Below are 13,990 nucleotides of genomic sequence, written 5' to 3'. Positions count from 1 at the left end.
AAGCAAATAGAGATCCCAGACAAAAGTTCGAGAAAAACCATCAACACTCTGCTGGAGACTTTCGAACTATTTCACGTCTCACTATTCGTACCAACTACCCTAAAATAATAATCGTGACCATATTTTTTCTATGCTTACTTTTATCTTTTATAAATGAAAATTTCAGTGAATGTCACTAGACTTGAATAACTAGAGATCACTCCAACACAACTGAACCAATTTACCTTTTTTCCCCTTTAAAAATCGGACTGTCAAGTAAAGTACCTTTTGAAATTCATAAGGTCGTCGATTTGAGGTTCCATTTAACTTAAACCTGAAGCAATTATTTGGTATTCGTTCCAATCTAAATATTGTCAATAAAATCAAGAAAGCCGTCGTAGCTTCTTGCTGCATTGCAAGTGTTTCCAACAAGCTTCAGTCTATGGAGTTCAACTGATGTTCCGCTTAAGCTTCGCGCTCTTTGTTATGTACTCTCTGAGATCCCTACATCACGGTCGACGTATACCGAACAGACGGTGTGGTTATCATTTCTAGTGATAGTCATATCCAGTGTATGGCTAAAATAAGTGATCGCGTGTGGCACTTCTACGTTCAATCTATAAAACTTGGCTCTACAAACTGCAAAACTCCGTAAAGATCAATTTTTTTTGATATGCTTTTTACCCATAAAAAAAGAAATACGATATCTCTTTTTATCGATTAGTTAAATTTCATTTCCTTTCTCATCTGCGACCAAGAACATTGGTCGAGTAGGTTTGAGCGAAGGTTATTTCATTGAATATGAATTGGGAATTGCAATACAACTAGACAAAATAAAACTCTTTGGTAGAAGTATTATTTAGACGGATAATTCAAGATTTTTGGAAATTTAGACTTTTACTGTTTTTGTGTCACTGTGATGGATATGAACCTACCGGATCGTGATAAACCCCCCCCCCCCCCCCCCCACCCGCCTCCCTCAGCCTCACCCTCATTCATCATCGACGACTGTTTTAAATAGCTACAGAAATGAGTCAGTCGAAAGTGTATTAGAGATCATAGTCCACTTCAAAAGCCACTCCCTCCTCCGTGAAATATTTCATTGCCGCCACTTTGGCAAGAATGGTTAAGATGTGCGCTCTTTGTCGTATCGCTGTAGAGATATTTTGGGAAGATAGATCAGCGATGTATCGGAAGAAAATTACTCTTACGCTGTAAATCATCGAAGTTGATCGTATATTACCGTTAATGTTCTTAAGTAATTTTTTGCCCTTTGGGTTATTTTTCTCCGTAATGATTTTATGATCGATTTTAACTTAACTCCCCATCAAGTTGACCCTCTATTTAACTGTAGTAGAAGCGAGTAATTTGCTTGCGTGTATCTTGGAATCCATTCTCCGCGTGGTCAAAAAAACCCTTTCGAGCCTCCTTAAAGACAAAACTGACCGTGTTTGTTTAATTGAATTACCAGCTTTCGCGTTACCTCGGGCATCCAAACAAACTAAACTGTATCACTCAGCTGATGAAAGGCTGAAAAATAATGTTAGCCTTTTCCGATATTTCAATTGGTTCCCGAGAGAATCTGTATTGAAGTTGGACAAAACTACCGATATATGTATCCTGTCAAGAGAGCTTCTCTTTACTTTGTACATGCGTGTGGCTCCCAACAGTTTCCACAATTTTTCCAAAGTGACGTACATGGAGTCAGTGAGCAGTTTCAAAAGATTGGTGTTGAGGTAGACACGAAAAAGTTAAGGGAGATGCTTTTGACCCCTCTCTTTTTTTATCTGCCAAAGGACTTCAACATAATGGGGGTGGCCTGTCTTATACCTCTCCATGAAACCGTCGGAAATGAGGTTCCGAACAAAATTTTATCTTTAAAAAGTGAAAATTCTATGAAATTGTAAATGAGCAGTCAACAAATGGGCAGATTGAGTAGAAATCAATTATGTGACAAGACCTCTTCACAGACCTCTTGTTGAAAGATCAGGAATGAATTAAATCAATATATTGAAAAAAGTTCTCTTTCTCAGTATACAGATCGGAGCCGGCGAGTTTGACAATGATTACCTAAATGATGGTCGAATGAGCTTATGATGCTGCACATTTGAAGCCAACATTATATTGTACTCACTGACTGAGTTCTCAGATATATTGCTTTTCTAAGGTAACTTAAGAAATGTTGATATGATGAAAGAGGTTTAAAATAATTTCACATCCAGTCATAAAATAGTGAAACAACTTTCATAGAGGTGCGGTAAGTCTAGTAGAAAGACCAAGGACGGATCGGGATGACAGAAACCGATAGACATAACAGTAGAGTGCACATTGAGCTGACGCGCAGGATTAAAGGATTTTAATTAACGATTATATGTAGTAAAACATAAACCTCTGTGACCAAGTTATTTGAACGAATTAAACATATCCACGTCGTGATTAATGCGCCCGAAACCTATTTAATCTCCCCACAACATAGAAGGGAACTGATACACAAATAAAATTAAAAATAAGATTGACCAAACCGCAGTACTCTTAATGTAACTGCATGCTGAGGAGGTGAAAATATTGTACAAGGTCAGTTTGACCTATATTTTCTCACGCACTGTCCTTTTTTTAAAATCCACTCCGTTAATTTTCTAAAAACCTTAACCTTGAGTGAGCAGTTTTGACAAGATTATGATGTCAAAACTGAGCTCTGGTAAGGACTGCTCTTTGGAGCGAAAAACCACTGATATCCTGAGATAAGTTGGACAAGGTAGAGTTTTGATTTTGAAGCCAAATTCTAGTCCTCGTTCGGCGGATGATGGTTTTTGCAAAAAGATGTGCGGATGAGGGGGGGGGGGGAGGGAATGGATGATGAATGAGATGGTCTTTTACTGCTCACTGTGGATTTCTTTTCTCCACCGATTGTATATTTTTTATTTCCAGGTCGTGGATCTCTACACAAGACAGTTATGAGCCCTCGCCTCACTTGTCTGGATGTTACAGTAGTGACTTTAGATTTATGTTGGTTGGTACTTACAGCTTCTCGAGATACTGAACAGTGATGAAAACTCCTGGGGGTAAGTCCTTTAATTGATTATGGGATAAGTCCCTGTCAAAAAGAATTCATTACATTAGAAAGTTAGAAATGCGCAGTAAGATACAGCTTTGAACTTGCCCCACCTCCCACCTCTATTAAGCGCCCTCATTCCAATAAGCGCCCTTTTTTTCAGACGAAATCTCAAATTAGGGCAGCATGAGGACAAGTCAGCTTTCGGTTTTCCTAGAAAACGATCTTAGCCAAAAAAAAGATAATCTCTGTAGTTAACGCTTTCCAAATTCTTAAAAGAAAACTGCGGTAGGATTGAAACAAATTGAACTAACTGCTTGCCTAGTACTTAATGTTTATATCATCACAAATACCACATCATGCCATGGACACCTGGACAGGCTATAGGAGTTAAATTTTCGTCATCTTGAAACAAAGTTTATCATCGGACAGAATGCGTGGACATGAATAATTATTCATTAACGAAAAAGCGGCAAATTTGAGCGTGAAGTGTCCTAAATTGGAGAAGAATAGGTCAAAATCAGCCCACAAGATCTCGTAAAACTCACTCTTGTAAGTTTTAGAATTGTTTCCTTCCCAATAAGCGCACGGCTTTTTTGAGATTACAAACGTATCTACAATTTTACATCTAAAATAAACGATTTCTTTAAAGTAGAAGTATTGTCATCTCGCTCTTGAAAATTCACTAAATTCGAGCATTTTTAGTGTGAAAGTCATTTTCAAGAGCGATTTTCTGAAAAACCTTACTACCCTTGAAAAATCAACGCACGGCAAATGACAAAATGATGAATCTTTCCTCCAAAAGAATCTGTTTTAATTTTGAAAATTGGCCAAAGGCAAGTTTTATCCACTTCAGTTTGAAGACGTTTAGTCGAAATTGCGCTCAAACTGATGCGTCTTGACAATGGGCATTCTGCCCAATGATAGCCAGTACGAAAATACAGCAATGTTTAGCATGAAAAAAAGAGCCTCCAAAGTAACTTGGAAATACGACTCGTTCCACAGCAATAACTTGAGTCACAGTGGTTCACGAAGGCTCCCTGATCACATGCAAAGAAACACGGCATATTTAGCAGTCCCGCAATAGAGTGTCAAAATGGTGTTTACGTCAGCGGTTAAACGTCAGAAAACTAAACCCTTCAAAGAAGAGCGATTTTAACGTCAACCATAAATAAGCAGCTAATCAGTGATTGGGACCAGATATATCATATTCGAAACTTTGAGCATTGTACTTTTCAACGTGACCCCTCAAAATGTAGCATTATGCCTTAAGCCACAAACAGGTAATAATAACAGGGGGTTCAAAGCGGCTTACTGCAACTTCGCACAAAAAATGATCATTTTATTAGACCAAATTCTTAGGCTACACGTATTTATGTCTTACTGAGTATGTGAGGCAGTAGCCAAGCTTTTAATAAGGTAACCTAGTCTAAAAAGTGTGAGAAGAGTAGTATTGAGAAACGGCGTTTGAAACGTATGTGCTGAAAAGGACACCAAAAAAGTCTTTTTAAAAGTAATATAAACGCCTTGACACATTTACGATCAACAATGTTAGTATTTATGCCGGAAGTATGTTGATCATTATTCCCAAAATTATGCCGGTAAAATTTATCTAAGCCTATCGGTGACCTTCAAACGGTTTCAATTCAGGTATTTCAGATCTCATTATTATACTGCTTGTCACAAACAGTTCTGGATCTCGAGGACTCTTTGGATCTTTGAGCAAGAAAGTTAACCTCCAAATGGTTCCAAGTATACTTAATTTAAAGTCATTCTTGGCATTACAATTTTCGCCCGCACGCATACTCTGAAAATGTTAAATGGCTTATTTCATTGAAAATTATCGGGAAACACATCATCTTTTAGAGGTTTTTGCGGGGACGATAAGATGACAAGCCCGTTGTAGTACATTACTTTGCAGTTATTCATATGCATTGTTAACTCGGTTACTCCCTGAATGATTGATGGGTGACTTCTCCCTACAATTTCAAACTGTTTACAAACGCTCACAAGTAATTAAAATACGACGGATGAGAATTCCAAGCAGAAATACTGATACAACGCCAACAATGATAAATGAGTCGTAAATGAAAAGTGTGGTAGGCGGTACTTTAACAGTGTACATCATTAGCAGGTTGTGAATTGGTTAACTGGCTATAAGGGAATAAGTTTAGAATAGACATCAACATGAAATAACGCACAGTATCACAATAATGTGCTTTGAAAAGAACTTCAGAGGTGTGTATGCCATTCCGTTCAAAATGCAGATCTATGTATCTTGTCAAGAGAGGTTCTCTCGACTCTGTACATGCGTATCGCTTCCAACAGTTTCCACAATTTTTCCTGGGTGATGCATATAGAATCAGTGAGTAGCTTGACAAAAAATTTGTGTTGAGGTAGACACGATTTAGAAAGTTAAAGAAAAACCTTCTGACCCCTCTCTTTATTGACTGCTAAAGGACTACAACATTATGAGAGGTGGGCTGCCTTTTACCTCTCCAAGGAATCGTTCAAAATCAAGTTTGGAAACAAAATGTCACCTTTAGAGAGTATGGAGTTGCTGTGGTAACTTATAGAAATGTTGATATAATGAAAGAGTTTTAAAATAATGTCACCTCTAGTCATAACACAGTGAAACAGCTTTCAGAGAAGGGTAAAAAAGTACTAGTAGAAAGACCAAGGCCGGCTCGTGATGACGAAAACCAATAGATATAACAATAGAGTGCACATTAAGCTGACACGTAGGATTAAATGATATCAATTAACTATTACGCTATATTTAATAGAACAAAGCTTTGTGTGACCACGTGAACTAGACCAATTTAACCAATTTACATGGTGATTAACGCGCCCAAAACCTATTTGATTCCCTCCGCAACATAGAGGGCAACTAATAAACAAACTGAAAAAGGTTGAAATAAGCAAACCGCAGTACCCTTAATGCGACTGCATGCTGAGGAAGAGAGAGGATACCTCACAGGGCTTTCACGCAGTGTTCTCTTTTTCTTTTTTTTTTTTTTTCGCTTTCGTTTACTTTTTGCTTTTGTCCTCTTTTAAATCTACTCTTTAATTTTGTTTAAAGCGCAACCTTAAGTGAGCAATCTTGACAATATTTTTATGTCGTGACTGAGCTTTCAGAAAAACTGCTCCTAAGGGCTAAAAATCATCTGAAATCTTACGATAAGATAGCAAAAAGTCTCGGTTCACTTTTACTTATTCAGTTAAAAAGGAATCCTCACATGAGAAAGTTTGAAATGTACTGTTAGATACAGCTTGCAACTTACCCCGCCTCTCCCTCCCCCCTCCTCCCTTGCTTTCTTAAATATAAAAAAGACCTGTTTCCATCGCCACCTTATCTACTGTATAACTTTTTAAGCTTCAACTACAGCTGAGTCAGTACATGCTAGTAGTTTCTTAATAGGTCGCCACTCTTATAAAACACTCTCATTTAAATAAGCTCCCCTTTTTTCAGCCGAGATTTTGAAGGAAAGCCAGGGCGCTCATTCGAGGAAATACGCCAAATAGAATTGGTTGATTGGGTTTGACGGAAGATTTTTTTTATTGAAATCAAGTGGGACTCGCCATGCAACTTGTTAGGACAAGATTATCTGATAGAAGTTCTACATTTACAAACAGCTCAAGACTTCTCTGAATTTTTGCAACGCAGTTTGACGCATTTACGAATACGCTCAAAACTTTTGGTGATTATGTCGGAATTGTACTCGACCCTCTGACTATAGCATTATACCCAAAATTATGCCGGTATAATCTATCTGGGCCTATCAGTGACCGTCAAATAGCTCCAATTAAGGTCTTTCAGAGCTCACTATTTTTACTGCTAGTCAGTTCAGGGTCACATACTTATTTCATGAGAAAAACACCATCTTTTCGCTCCTCATAAGTATAATGTTTTCTTTGCCTAGCATATGAGAGAATCGCTCAGACTGGGTGTATATCATCCCCTCAGCGAGTAGTGGCATATGTCTCTGGGACATTAAAAGAAACGTCGTGTTCTCTAATCTTTTCAAATGAACTCAGCCCTTAGCTAGTCTCCGAAACCGAAACAGTCATTAATGTACAATTTCCAAGAATTAAGTTATATTCATTTATATGCCCGCGTGGATAGCCATAAGAGCACATCATCTTCAGTACGCAAGCACAACGACAACGACCACACAGGTGCTGTCCCTGAGGACCTTCTTAGTTGTTTTTTGTAAAGTAATCACTGGCTTTAAATAAGTGGGATAGGTTAAACCCCAAACTAGGATACCATAAGTGAGAAAGGGATAGATTAACAAATAATAAAGCACATGAAGTATATCAGTGCCAACATAGCACCTCAATCTTGAGAAGATTCCTACAGTTTATTACAGTTTTAGGTAGAGCTCATCAATATGATTCTTCCATGTCAGACTTTACTCAAAGAATGAATTAAATGATTTACCTTATCAAAATTTTTGAAACAATGAAAATACCACAGCCAAACTCATTGTGGTCAATTGAGTAACGAATAGATTCAGTGATACCTAAAAGTGTGGGATTAGTTGAACACTACTGTCTAAAGCCAAACTGAAGTGAGTAGAGAGTATTATGGCATTCCAGATAACCATAGAGGCTCTTATACATAGCTTTTTCGTATATTTTGCTTAAAACAGGTAGCACTGATATTGGCCTACAATTATCTTTGCCTTGTCCAGAGCCTTTCTTTAAAACTGGAGGAACTCTTGCCAATTCAAGTTTATTAGGAAAAATGCCACAGAGAAAAGAATCATTAGTTAGGGATGAAAGAGGTGGAGAAATAAATTATTGGTTTTAGGAATTTTTAGCAATCTGACTGGAAAACTGTAAAGGCCAATAGACTTATCATTGTCCATTTGAGATATGTAAGACTCACCTTCAAATGAAGTGATAGGGGAAAGGAACATTGATTCAGGAAAATTGCCATTTAGAAAAGAGGTAGGAGAGCAACTCCCCCTGTGGAATATCATTATCAGTGTTTCTACCCGGGATAGGGTTAACAAAAAAATTGTTAAGGTTGTTGGCAATAGCACAAGGATTGTCAATAGATCTGCTGCCACTTTCTAAAAGGGTAGGGATATAGTTGGCTACAACTTTGCTAATGTTTATGATTGATCCAATTCCTTACCAGATTTTTAAAATCTTTTTCTGACTACACAGAAACTAATTCTTTAAGTTATTAGACTTGCTGGCTTTGATATCTTCTAACAACACTATTCCTGAATTTCTTATGAGGAGATATCACATTTGGATCTGGTTGCTTACCTTCATGACCTGGGAATAGAGCTTATCTCTGTATGTTATCTTAGCAAGTATGTCTTATGTAATCCATGGTTTAGTAGATAGCTTTATTCATGCTTAGAGAGCTTCCTGTATGGTGCATGACAAGTAATAATCTGGAAGATTTGATCATAACAAACGTCAAATTTAGTCATCTAAATTACTATTTAAGATGTTAACCCAGTCAAATAGTGAGAGATCCCTAGTAAAACTTCCTTCATCAAACTTACAGTAATCATTTTTGTAAAAGTTTAGAGTTTTATAATTTAACTTAACATTATCTACAATAAAAAATTTGGAAAGATGATAAGACTCTTAGCCTATTTAGGACTAGGTTACCACTAGTAGCACTCAGATCTTTCAGTAATGCGTGTTGGTTGTTGGAAATCATTGGATTCCAGATGGCTTTCCAGTTTAATAGGTCAATATTAAAGTCTCTCATAAGGAACATAATCTTATTTCCTCTTGATAACAGATATAAAATTGACTCAAAATGTTCCTCAAACCTCACAGGATTCAAAGACAGTTATACTCAGGGCAATAAATTGCCACACCACCAGCAGCAGATCTGGAGACTTAGGAATGAAGTGTGAAACCATCCAGATCAACATCCATTTTGAAACCTGTTTTAAAGTTTTCCCTGGTTTCACTTATGCCTATGACATAAAAAGGAATATTCAGCAATGCAAGTGATAGTTTTAAGGGTCCTCCAAGTAAAGAGAGCGAAACGAGAGAGAAAATGGCTGGAAATCGCCTACGCGCGCCTACGTTTTTCACTTTTAATAAAAAAAACTAGTTGCCTTAGCTATTTGCCAGGATATGCATTTTGTACAAGAGGGTTAAGTGAACGAATTTATAGTGAAGTTTTTTTTCTGCAGTTTCTATAACCATTACCGAAACTGCTTTTAAAAAATGGCAATTTTAGATGCTCTTCAGTATGGAAGCTGATTTTCAGGCTGACAAAATCTGATGAACTATTCGTGAAACTCCACAGTTAGCATATGGAAAGGTTTCTCCTATAATTCAGGAGGACTTCTGAAAATTTTCTCTGCTGTAGGGGGCCTAAAAATTGACAACCGCACTTTCAATACGGCCTTCGCAGGCTTTATAATTGAGAGAATTCGGAAACGTAACCATTGGCAACGTTTACCACAACGGGTTACTCGTAACACTCTTCGTTTACTGCAGCAACAGAAACCACAAGATCTCAAAAATTTAAAATTCTGTCATGTACATCATTACAGAAAAGCAGCGTGTTAATCAGGAGCTCTTTTCAGAACTCATAGAATCCCCGGTCAACACGGCAAGAGGTGAGGGTACAAACACGAGACGCAGTCGAGTGTTTTTCCCACTTCTTGAGAAGAAATAAAATATATTTGTAGCGCGGCAGTTCAATTTTAACGCTTGCCTGAAGTTTTTAGTCTTAGTGTTCAGTGAGTTCTTCTAAGCGAAATCCGGCCGAATTAAAGCTTATACATAGAAACTTACAAGTTTTTTTCACATGATGAATTAGAGAACAAAATGCTCGAGGTGTGTGTTTTATGAGTGGACGACAGCTGGATTCAAAGGAACATGAAAACTGCTCGGGATTATAGCGCCGTAAAACTCAGCTGCAGTGACTGATGCGGTCTTCCACTTACCGCTTCAGAAAAGTTCTCAGAGCAAGCTCTTAGTTTGAATATATCAACAAAGTTGAAATGGCAAATTGAACACCGTTACGCCTCTCGGTTAGCTCAATGGATAGAGCGCTGGACTGTAGTGCGGAAGGTCGAGGGTTTGAGCCCCGGCCGGACCAACACTCAAGGTCTTAAAATAGTTGAGAAGAATTTGCTACGTTTCTATAAAATCAAGTAATGGTTAGATATTCTAGTCTTCTCGGATAGGGACGAATAAATGGAGGTCCCGTCTCCTGCAGGGTTGGGGCAGGAGACGATAATTTCCCACACACGAGACTGTGTGATGGATATCCTCCCCTGGGATGGGATGGGTGGGTTGGGACAGCAGGTCCACATCAGCTATTACAGCTGCCAATTAATCAACCTGCTTAAACAAATAAATGAACCTCAACTTCAACTCATTTAAAAGCTGACGTTTCAAGCGTTAGCCCTTTCGCTCTGACGAAGGGCTAACGCTCGAAACGTCAGCTTTTATAATCGTAACGGTGGCCAACTTACCATTTCAACTTTGTTGATATATTCAAATTATTTCGTTACCCCCACAGACGCAGCCCCAAACAGTTTCTTTAGAAACTACCAGCCTTTATTCACTGCGATGACCGGAGATCGCCATGAGATGGACCCCAGAATGGCCGCAGTCACTCAGACCTCATCTTGATTTGTATAAATTTTAACAGTTATGCCAGTTTACGTTCTTTTCATCGACTCATGAATAACTTACACGACTCGCACGCATAGCATTAATCGACAATTCAGTTTTACGAATCGTTATGATCCGTGATTTTGGACAACCCTCTAAGCTACCGCGAAAGATTAAAATAATATCAATCAAAATTAGTAACCCAAGTCTTGCGTCGATATTTCGAACCAAGTAAAAAAGAAGACTTACTGAGTCACGTGATGACTAATGCGCTCGAAACCTATTTAATTCCCTACAACGTATAAGGCAAGTAATACACAAATAAAATTGAAAAGGATTGAAATAACCAAACCGCGGGACTCGTAATGTAAGCGCATGCTGGGGAAGTGAGAACACTTCACAAGGTTTTTTTACCCATATTATTAACTCGGCATCGGTTCAACAAAATAAAATGTGAGATTTCTATAATTTAGGAACAATGGGGCCCAAGTGAATACATTATAGACTGCCAAGTATAGAAATAAAGTTTTATAATTTCAAATTGCCTTCAATTCATTTCATGAGAAAAATCTTAGCCAAAAACAAGGTAATTTCTGTAATTAACGCTCAATGCTCTCAAAAAATGTGGAACGTTGACTTGTCAATAACACATGGCACTGGTAACAACGCACGAGGAATTGATTATTGCAGTTTTCGACAGTGACTGATGATTCCAGACCTAAGGCTGATCGTTGTAAAGACAAGTGCCAATGTTTCATTTCAATTTCCTTAGCGCGGACAAGTGTCTTAAGAACGGCAAACAACGTAACTTGCATGTTGTGAATATGATGAAAAAAAATGTGACAAAGAGAATGCTTTCCAAACTCTTAAAACAAAATTGCCGTAGGACAGAATTAATTTTAACTACATGTTTGCCTGGAACTTAAAGTTTAGATCATAAAAAATACCACATCGTGTCATAGACACCGAAACAGGTTATATGAGTTAAATGTTTGTCATTTTTATGCGAAGTGCGAAGTTTATAGCCAGTAAAGAAAATACAGCAATGTTTGGCGTGAGATATTAATAAAAGTGCCTCCAAAGCAACATGACAAAAAGATTCGTTCCACAGAAATAAAGGTCACAGCCCTTCACAAAAGTTCCCTGATCGCACCCAACGAAACAGGCACATTCAATGTAATGTGTTCCGAAATTTGAACACATTACACCGGCTTTGATAGACCTACACTTGCTTCCTATATCGTTCAGACTTCAACTTAAAATTTAACCTCTTTCTGGTTTTTAAGTCGTTAAACAATCTAATATTTGTTATCTCTAAAACCTGCATCCAACTATGCTCAACGCTAGTCTACAAAATATCTTGTTCTTTCCAAGGTCACCTGCTCTACACTTGGGGAACGTGCTTTTGCTCATGCTACTCCTGCCTTATGGTAGTCGTTGCCGTCAACAATCAGATCCTGTGGCAGCCCAGCTACTACTAAGAAAGAACTCAAAACATTCCTTTTTGAGAGAGCGTTCAGTACTAGTTTATAATACATTCCCCCCTCCTCCTCGCCTCCTTAAATACAAATAAAACCTGTTTCTATTGCCACATTATCTATAACTTTTTAAGCTTCAACTACTCCTGAATCAGCACAGGCTAATAGTTTGCAAATAAGTTACCACTCCTATGAAGTACCCTCATTCCAAAAAAGCTCCCCTTTTTTCGGCCGATGATTTTGAAGAAGCGCCCGGGCGCTCATTCGAGGAAATACGCAAGTACGGAATTGGTTGATTAGTTGACGGAAATTGTTTTTAATTGAAAATCAAGTGGGAGTCGCCCTGCAACTTGTGAAGATAAGATAAAATTCTCTGATAGTAGTATTACATTTGAAAATAATTGAAGACTTCTCTAAATTTTCGCAAAGTAGTTTGACTCAATTATGCTGAAGAATTTTTAGTAATTATGCCATAATCAAGCTCGATCCTCAGCCTACCGTATTATACCCAAAATTATGCCGGTATAACTTATCTGAGCCTATCAGTGACCGTCAAATAGCTTCAATTAAGGTCTTTCAGATCTCACTACTTTTACTGCTCGTCAGCTCTGGATCTCGAGGTCTCTTTGGATCTGCCTTAGCAAATCGGACTGCCATCATGTATAAAAGTAACATGAAATTAAGAAGGTCGTCGATTTGAGTTTCCATCTACTCCAAAAAGCAATAGTTTGGATTCAGTTTCCAATCAAATCGAATTCAAGTGATGTTTCGCTTAAGCTATAAATCACGCTCATATCATAACGCCGTAAAGATATTTTGGGAAGATATATCAGCGAATCAGGGGTGTATCGGAGGAAAATTACCTTTATGCTGAACTATAAATCATCTAAGTTGATCGTCTCTCATCGTTAATAACTGTGCAAAGGTAGTCTTTTGCCCCCTTGGGTTATTTTCTCCAACCTGGAAATAATTTTACCACCAATTTTAATTTGACTCCCCATCGAGGAGACTTTTTATTTAACTGCGATAAAAGCGGTGTTCACAATTCCCATGTAGTGCACCTTTTCGTGTGGCCAATTGAAGTCATTTAAGCTAAGATGCATTTTCCACTATTGTATATAGAATTTTCAAGTTCCGGAATTAAAAGCTTTATATTGAGCTTGAATCATTGTGAAGACTGACTTCGTTCTAGAAAGATGTTTAAGGAAAAGTTTCAACAGTATTGCGTAAATGGTTTGACATATTTACGCTTAAGAACTTCAGTTATTATGCCGGAATTATTCTCGTTCCTCCAATTACAGCATTATACCCAGAATTATGCCAGCATAATTATCTAAGCTGTGACCGCCAAACGATTTCAGTTAAGGTCTTTCAGATCTCTCCTTTTATAGTGTACGTCACAAACAGTTCTGGATCTCGAGGACTCTGAATATGAAGAATGGAAGGCCAGTCTCCAAATATTTCTAAATATACTTAATTCGAAGTCATTCTCAGTATTACAATTTTTATATCCGCTCACATAATCTAAAAAGTGAAATGGCTATTTCATTAAAATGGTTAGAACACACACCATCTTTTCGTTCTTTAGAATGTTTTCTTCGCCTAGTAGATTACAGAATCACCCAGACTGGTTGTATATCATCCCCTCCGCGAACAAAGTGACAGGTGACTCTGGGATACTAAAAGAAACGTCATACTACCTTTTCATTTGACTCAGCCCTAAGCTAGTCACCAAAACCGAAACAGTCATTACAAACAAATTCCAAGAATCAGCGAGTATCTTTTTGCAGGATTGCTGATTTGAGCAAACAAAAGGCTCCTACTAACATTTCGGTAAGGAAGGATGTCAATCAGCCACAGTTCAATA

The 13,990-nt window shown here is 37.8% G+C and overlaps 1 protein-coding gene and 1 long non-coding RNA gene across 2 annotated transcripts in view; both read right to left on the bottom strand.

Annotated features, from left to right (window-relative positions):
• LOC148742296 (uncharacterized) overlaps positions 1-3,050 on the bottom strand; it is a 59,766-nt gene extending 56,716 nt beyond the window's left edge. Inside the window, exon 1 of the long non-coding RNA XR_015999394.1 lies at positions 3,002-3,050. This is a non-coding gene — a long non-coding RNA (uncharacterized LOC148742296). The remainder of the gene's footprint in view (positions 1-3,001) is intronic.
• The window catches only part of LOC148742291 (uncharacterized), a 356,385-nt gene that overhangs the window by 208,038 nt on the left and 134,357 nt on the right, over positions 1-13,990 (bottom strand). The window lies entirely within an intron of this gene.

The sequence above is a fragment of the Stylophora pistillata genome, chromosome 1, assembly GCF_964205215.1.
Source record: "Stylophora pistillata chromosome 1, jaStyPist1.2, whole genome shotgun sequence".
In the NCBI taxonomy this organism is placed as follows: Eukaryota; Metazoa; Cnidaria; class Anthozoa; order Scleractinia; family Pocilloporidae; genus Stylophora; species Stylophora pistillata.
Note: the sequence above shows the minus strand (reverse complement) of the source record. Positions and strands in the feature narration are given on the sequence as shown.